This window comes from Anas platyrhynchos, chromosome 23, assembly GCF_047663525.1.
Source record: "Anas platyrhynchos isolate ZD024472 breed Pekin duck chromosome 23, IASCAAS_PekinDuck_T2T, whole genome shotgun sequence".
NCBI lineage: Eukaryota > Metazoa > Chordata > Aves > Anseriformes > Anatidae > Anas > Anas platyrhynchos.
Window position 1 is genome coordinate 3,526,185 of NC_092609.1, and position 8,072 is coordinate 3,534,256.

Below are 8,072 nucleotides of genomic sequence, written 5' to 3' on the forward strand. Positions count from 1 at the left end.
GTAAACAGCCGCAGGCAATCTGGTGCACCCAAGGACCTTGTGTTGATTCTGCACTACTCCTTGGTGGATTTGTTCCTCCTTGCAAATTTAAAGATGTGAACCAAGGAGGGACCAACCCCTTTTTCCTGTACATTAGCTGGCCTGAGGCCAGCCATGCAAAATGTATTAATAGAAACTGACAATGTTATATGACTACACTAAAAAAAACAGAGAGATAAAAAACATCTGAAGGAAATAATACTTGAAGAGGAAAAAGGGTCAAATGGTGGTTCTTTGCAGGGGTGTTACTGTAACATTGAATTTCAAGAAAGAGAATTTGTTAGATTTCCTGAATATTGAAGAAAAACAACAAATAAAGGAAAAAAAATCTGAAAACATCTGCATTAGCATTGCCTTATTGTCCTTACCTTGAAGCACAGAGCTCTCAGTCATTTCAACAGGAGCGTTCACATGGTGAAAATAAAATGTATCCTCAATGTCTTCATCCAGGGCCTCAAGGACAATGACAATGGTCTTATGGATGGCAGTGCTCAGGAGTTAGCTGCTGGAATGAACTGTGATCTTAGAAATTCAGAGCCTGGCCACAAATTCTTGCCAACATTACGGGGATAGACAGTGGCTAGATCCTGCTTTGATGTGACCCCTTGGTGTTCTCAACAAGGACTCAGCATAGCCAGTAAGGGACAGTTTTCTTGACACCACAAACATATTATGAGGTCACTTTTAGAACTACAACATTCCTCTCCCTCTTTCTTCCATTGCCACCCCCTTCCACTTACTCCCACCTCTCCTATACCTCGTTCCCAGTACATTTGCAGCACCTGTAGTGAGGGGGCACTGCTCTGACACATCAGCCACGCCAGTATTTCAGGAAGGGACTGAGAAACCCCAGGTAAGGAGTAAGGCTCCTGTACTGGTGCAGAAGGGAAGGATGACTTTGTTGCTACCAGTGAGCAGGAGGGCTCAGATCCCCATCCCTATCAGGAACGCGTTTGTACTGGGACTGATGGGAACAAAACAAGGGTGGAGTAATTAGTGAGGGTGCAAGAAAGCAGCATTAACAGGATAGCTTCCTCCTTGGTGTAAGGGGATTGGTACAGTTGCTGTCCTCTGAACAGTTCTTCGAGGAGCTGAATCTATAAAACCTCCAACAGATAACTCCATCTGGACTCAAATGGCACACTCTGGCATAAAGCTTCATTAGCTTTAGTGGCAGCTTGCTCCATCTGGGTGAAGTCCATGTGGAAGACTACTCTGATTAGCTGCTAGAAGCAAGGGCAGAATCAAACTCTGTTTGTGCAAACTATTATTATTATTTGAACATCTCCGCTTACCAAGTTCCCAGCTTTCTGTCGGGACTGGCAATGAGTAGGTGACTGCAGCAAGAATTTCCTTGTAGGCACTTGGCTTTAGTTTCTCTTTCTAAAGACCCTATCATTTTTCCTATTGAAATAGTATCAGTGACATTTAAAGCTTCAATAGCTTAAAATAATAAGAAATATTTTAAAAAATAAAATAAATATATATAACTAAAACCTTGCTGGCAATGCTGGGACAGGTTTAGCCAGTCACTATTATTGTTTTGACTTGAATTCAATTAAAATTTTGAGTTGCACAGTCATAAATTCCTACTGAAGAAGAAGAATGTCAATGAAATTCCAGTAAGGGGTTGCATAACCCCCCCCAATCTTTGAAATTACGCAGTGCTACTGATTGGGCCATGGTAGACACCAGCTTTGAGTATTATCCGTAGCAAAACAACTTGAATTTTCAGGACAGATGTCCCTAGAGAAAGACAGCAGACAGAGGGAGGGAATTCGGATGACAATGCATTTGACATGTGCAGAGTAACGAGCATTGTTGGATTTGAACAACCACTTGGCAACTTCAGCATGGGAGGGATTTCAACAATGTTTACCCACTTTCAAGGCATTGAAAAAGAGCAAAGGTTTTCAAGAGGGACATTAAAATGAAAAAAAAAAAGCTACTACTAATAAAAAATATCTGATGATATTATTAGAACAGAACAACACCAAGAAATTCTCAAGTCATGCCTGCAACTTTTCTGATCTGCAGCTCCTAACCTCAACTTTAGCTGGCTGTTCTGAGCAATGAAGTGCTGTCTCAGGCACAGCCTAATTAGCTCTGAAAAAGCTGCTATGTCCAAAAGAACAGCACATATCCATGTGGAAGATCCAGCTTCTGTCCCAGAAGCCCAGCAGCCACAACACGGCAGCGTCAGTTTGGAGTAATTAGTGCAAGGCTGTTTGCAGGAGGGAGGTCAGCGCTGGTATCCCTGTACAGCTTGCATCAGGCAGTATCAATATAGCTTAGTGATAGAGAATCTGTCAAATTATTTCCAGGGTTAACAACTCAGACTGTTAAAAAATATAAATTTCATGTGTAGCCCGAACTTGGCTGCTTTCAGGTTCCTACTCCTGGGTCTTGCTATGCTTTTGTCAGATAGATTAAATAGTCTGCTATGATCAGAAACATCCTCCCCACATGGACAGTGATAAACCATGATCGAGTTACCTTTAGAAGGATTTTCTTCTTCAAATAAAAGTAGCAGGTACTCAACCACACTAGGGCTTCTTCCACCAAGAAGCTAACCTTACAGAGAATGCTTTCAAAGCTACAAAGGACCATTTAAACGCTCATTTCCCGCTGAAAATCAGGGGCTCCTGGGTGTCTTACTCCATTTGTTAAACCTTGAAAGTCTCCTCCCCTGTCTTGGTCAGCATTAATGGAAAATAATAAAAACATCATTTAAACGTGGAGTGTCAGAGAGGTGATTCAATTACCAGCCCTAGCTGCCACAGTTGCCAGCAAATTAGAAAGAAAAGAAATACAAAATAATCCCTTTCCATTCCCTTCTATTGTGTCAGGACGGTTCCTCCCTCCTTGTCTGGGGAGCAATTTTGAGAACCTCTCCCATCAGTCTCTGCTAATTTGCCAGGTAGAGACTGTGCAGAAACGAAATAGGGGAAGGGGAACAGAGGCAAAACAGGCCACCCTAGCTCTTCTGCAATGCTTGGCAGGACGTGGAAATGATATCTTACTGGATGCCTGGCCACGTTAGTCACCCAGCATCAAACACAGGGGATACAGAGAAAGGAAGGTGAAGGAGAGAGCACAACCCATCTCCTCTGCGCCAGCTGGTCCTAGGGGACAGCTGTCAGGAGCTGGTAGTTCCTAACAAAACCTGCAGAGGAGAAACACACATCACAGCAGCTTTAAAAACAAACACAATGAAAATGATAATGTTACAGGTGCACAAAATAAAATAATCCCTGATTTTAAGGGGAAAAAAACCACCTGTCTAGCTACCATGAAAATTGCAACTCTAAGAGAGGTTTTTGAAATGTGCAGTCCAGATCCTGGGCTAGACTTGGCCAAAAGGCATCAGAGGAAGGGACCTGAGGAGAGCTGAGTGCAGGAGCCAGCTGCAACTTGGAAAAGCCACTTTCTGCAGCCTTGGGTACGTCATTTAACTTCTGCATGCCCATTTACAGTGTTGATTTAAGAGCAATTTCATATTTTAAGACCAGAAAGTAGGAGCATCAGAACTACCTAAAACGAATCTTATATCAAAAACTCTTAGTTAAATTGACAGATGCTTTCTCAGGGCTTTGATGGTGATTTCTGTTGAGCGCACAGATAAATTCAACCACATTTTTCTGAGGCTCCTTCAAGCCCTTCCACTACGCCTGTGCTCCCTGAAACCTCTCAGGACAAAGCACTTGGCTACAAATGCCACTTCGTGGTGCTAGAGCCCTACAGACCCTGCCTTGGATGGCCACCGTGCTCTTGCTGAGAGGTGCTGCAGGCTGCAGAGTAAGCTCCTCGCCGCCCTTGCCTGAGGAGCCCAACCAGTAATTAATCATACAAAAATATAATTACCTCAAACCTCGGCAACCTGAAAATCAGTTTGAAGAAGAGTTGTTTGCTCTGGGCCGTCTGTTTCAAAGAATACCCAGATGACAGGAATTACAAAAGCCTGAAGAGGAAATCATGTAAGGGTTCGATGCCATTTCTCAGAAGCTTTCTGACCTCATCTCTCTCTCCCTCTCTTATTTATACTTGTGATTGTATCCCTTTCCAGCTGATTATTATACCTCTTTGGTTCTTGTTAGCTGACCTCCAACAGGCACACGTTAGGAGGAAAGCATGCATGAACTTTTCAAAATCAGCTTTGCTCTCCTCCAAGGAAAAGGCCACTGCCTTAATGGCTGCTACTGCCTACAATTTTAATGAGAAGAGGAAGCCTTTCTTTCCAGTTTTTTATTTTTTCCTCCGTAGGAAGTCTAAGGTCCAGGCCCAGTGCTAGTTAACAGAGGGGAAAAGAAAAAAAAAAAAAAAAAGCCCTCCCACTCCACAAGAAAAATACACTTAATTAGGTAGCACAGTTCTAATGCCTCCAGCGCTCTTTGGTTTAATCTTCGCAGTTGTCCATTTTTGATGGAAAATTTGTGCTGATTTCATGGTGGCTGCTTGGAAGAAAGTCACCACACTTCATGGTTATTTCATAGCTTGGGGTGAAAGGAATGGTGAACAATGATTTAATTAGGTTTCTGTAATAACATCTCAATTTCCAAATGGCTGCCCATATGTATTAGTATGAAAGAAACACAGCTCCTTTATTTCTGTTAATTCTGTGACTTTACCGCCGATGGAAACTGAGAAGAGACTGACAACAGAAACTAAAACAGAGACTCTTTGCCTGCAGAATGGGGATAACATCCACGAGAACTGTTCATGCTCCCACTCGCTGCAGCACCATCCATGTGCAACATCTGTGCCCACTGCAGTCAGCACAAGCACTGACAGCAGCTGCAACGCTGCTGGATCAAGCCCACCATGAGAACAACCCTGAAGAAAGGAGTATCACGAGGCACTGATCAGCTAAGATAACTCAGATTACAGACGGAAAAGAAGGTCAGCCAAAAAGCTTGTGGCTTCCCCTCACTCTGGACTTCAATTCCCCGACCCAATGCGTCTTCCAAAATCCTGTCAATGTAAAATATCTGCCTTCCACCAACACACACCACTCCATAAAATAGATGGCGTATTTAAGCTGTGAATTCCACGAGATGGCATATATACAACTGAACAAGTCTTGATGATCTGTCTTGTCAATAGGACTGGATCAGAGTGTTTATGGATGTGTTACCATTGACATAAATAACAGGGAAAATAAAACATAACTAGACCCCAAAGAAAAACCCAATCAGTAGTGTCTGCCTTCTAATTCCTCATTAGATAGAATGTCAAAGCCTCAGCTTACTGTACAATCACTCCATCTGTTCCAGCCTCTAATTTCACTATGAATTGAAATAAACATAATTCCTGAAAATGTAAAAACATCTCAGATTTCCAAGCTCCTTTGTCTCTTCGCAAATTTTTACAGCCTCCTGTTTGGCACAGTGAGCTTTTCAAGTGCTACCAAGCTGATTATATTAGAGAATACTACAAATTGGATAACTCAAAACCCTCCTAGAGAGCTCTCGTAAAACTCCATGGTTGGATGGAAACTGGAACAGATGGGCAAGCTCCACCAAGCGCTATATTAACCCTGCTGTTCTCTGACTGGTGGCCAACAACACATTCAGAAAGTACAGATCTAAAAATAAGTCTCCAAAACAGAAGATGATCCAAAGCTTTTAATACACGGTGGCAAGGCAGATGACCACTTGGTGACATAGTTTTGCTACGATTACAACCAATTTCTTCCACAGAAAGGCAAGTTTTTCAGCTTCTCGGTATTTAAAAAAGAGAAAGTATTTAAAAGGAAAAGGCATGTGTCAAGGCAAATTGGTTGCCACTCGTCCATTACAGCCGAAATACTTCAACCATCACCTCATTACATACAGAGTAATAGCAAAGAGCGTGCAACGAGGGCCATAATTGAACTAGAGAAATGGAGCAGGAGTCCTGGGGGTAGATTCGCAATGCTCCAACCAGTGCAGCTCTATAAAAATCCCTCTATTTTTGCTACCAAGTACACAAATTCCCATTGAATTCAAAAGGAGCTTTGGGTATCCAAAGCCTTTTAAACTCTGCCCATTTGAAGTTTTAAATACCCATCTTTCCTCTGTGCCACCAGGGAGCTGAATGACGTGCTTTCACAGTTGGCTTGTGAGCTCTTGGATACCACGGGGCGAGACTTGCAGAGATGTCAGAGCAATTCAGACAACCCCGAGATGCTCCGGAAGGGTCAGATTTGGAAAACATTCTGTCTCTTTATAGCAAGGACTCTCCTGGTGTGGAAACTGATTTCTTCGTCAGGCTGCCTGTGCAAGGCAGCAGTTTCAGCCCAGCAGCATCACCACTGCAGATCCGTCTCACCCCCATTCCTAGGGCACTATTCAAACACCTGCCAGGTCATATCCTCATCTCCTGCTGGGTGGACACCCAACTGCTTTACACCAGCAGCACAATACAAGCAATTCAGTCCCGTGTGCCTTTGGTATTGTCCCTAAAAGCCACCCATAGTGGAATAGCCTAGCCCCAAAGAAAAAAAAAATCAATTTAAAATCTATTGGTTTTCTGTGATTAGGTATCAAAAAGCCTCATCTTGCAGTGAGCTCCAAACAAGCAGATCCCGGCATTTGTTTGTAGATGCAGTTTGTACAATGATCATTCCCCCAAACAAACAAAACAAGCTCTATTCCTTATTCTTTATGCTGACAGGCAGGAAGGCTAATTGTTTAGAATTGCATTTCAAATGTCCCAGTTGAGATAAGTGCCAGGAGGTAGAGGTAAATCACACAACTACCCACTTGCTGCCTCAGAGTTTAAATAAATAGAAATACGGGGCTAATTAATATTTAGGAAATGCAAAACTTGTCATCTTAAATCAGGCTGAAACACAATAATCACATTAAGTGCTTACTTCAGCAAAATACCACTGAAATGCTAAGTGTTAGTGAACTACGTGTGTATTTATCCACTTAATTGACTCCTGGCTCCGACAGAACTCTATTACCCAGGAGTTAGAAGGAAATTTAATTCTGATCTGTGTGTTTGCACTCAAGGACTTCTGTTTGACTTCGGCTTATTTTCAGTTGCAGAACTGAAGGGCTACATTTTTCCAGATGTAATAGTACTAAGTTGAGCAACAAATGTGACATTTAGCTTTTCATGTGATGACCTTCCCTTCAGAGTTTGGAAGATTTTTCATCCTGTTCTACTTCAGTTTCACTTCCAGATGTCCTTTCTAGCAGCTGCTTGGTGCATTCACGCGCACAGAGGCTGGTAGGAAGTCCTAATGCAAATAGTCAACTACACTCAATCTTTTCTTAGGCTAAATGGGCAGCCTTCATTTTACTTGGTACCTAGGTTTTGTAATACAGTGTGCCACTGACATGCCAACATCAGCTGCGTGCTCCCTTCTTCAACGTAACTTCCTCCCATTAGAGAGGCTCAGAGGGGAGAAACAAAGTTTTAGCTCTGTGCACCAATTGTCTGTTTGACCACCATTTCCCATACAGGCCCACAAATACAAAAACCCAACGCCACTCCATTTTTTTGCAGGGTGCTCTTGCGCAGATGCCTTCAGAAGGCACAGTTAATGTGACAGCTTGACATGGCAGATAGCTGTGCAATGCTTCTCCTAAAAGCCAGGCTAAAAAGAACCCAAACATTTAATAATCTCTCTGCTTTAACAGGAGGAAGCACGATCACATAGCTCATCTGACAGTCTCACATTTGCTGAAAGGCTTGCTCTGGGTTTCATAGCAGATTGGGACCTCTGGCTGCAGGCAGCAAAGGTCTGCATGTCAGCAGCTTGGAGCGCTGGGCACTTCCAGGGGATTTCTCCTCTCTCTTCCTGCACGTGCTCTGAAAACCAGTTTGTTTCATCCTGTAGGGACAAGGCTGGAATGGCCCTGCTGCTCCTTTCAGTTCTCCTTCTATGTGTGACACATTTAAATATTTAACAAGTTCATAAGGTCTCTGTCACTGCCTAACTTGCCTGTGTTAATACACTATGAAAATCTTCACATTTCCTGCTTGTCACCTTTCAACATGAAACAAGATCAGCTAATTGTGCCTCAGATTGAAAACAGATT

At 42.9% G+C, this 8,072-nt stretch overlaps 1 long non-coding RNA gene across 1 annotated transcript; it reads left to right on the forward strand.

Annotated features, from left to right (window-relative positions):
* Window positions 1-765: 765 nt before the first annotated feature.
* On the forward strand, window positions 766-5,230 carry LOC139999305 (uncharacterized). The gene is made up of 2 exons (XR_011804707.1): window positions 766-892; window positions 4,730-5,230. It is a non-coding gene; the product is annotated as an uncharacterized lncRNA (long non-coding RNA).
* The last annotated feature ends 2,842 nt before the right edge of the window (window positions 5,231-8,072 follow it).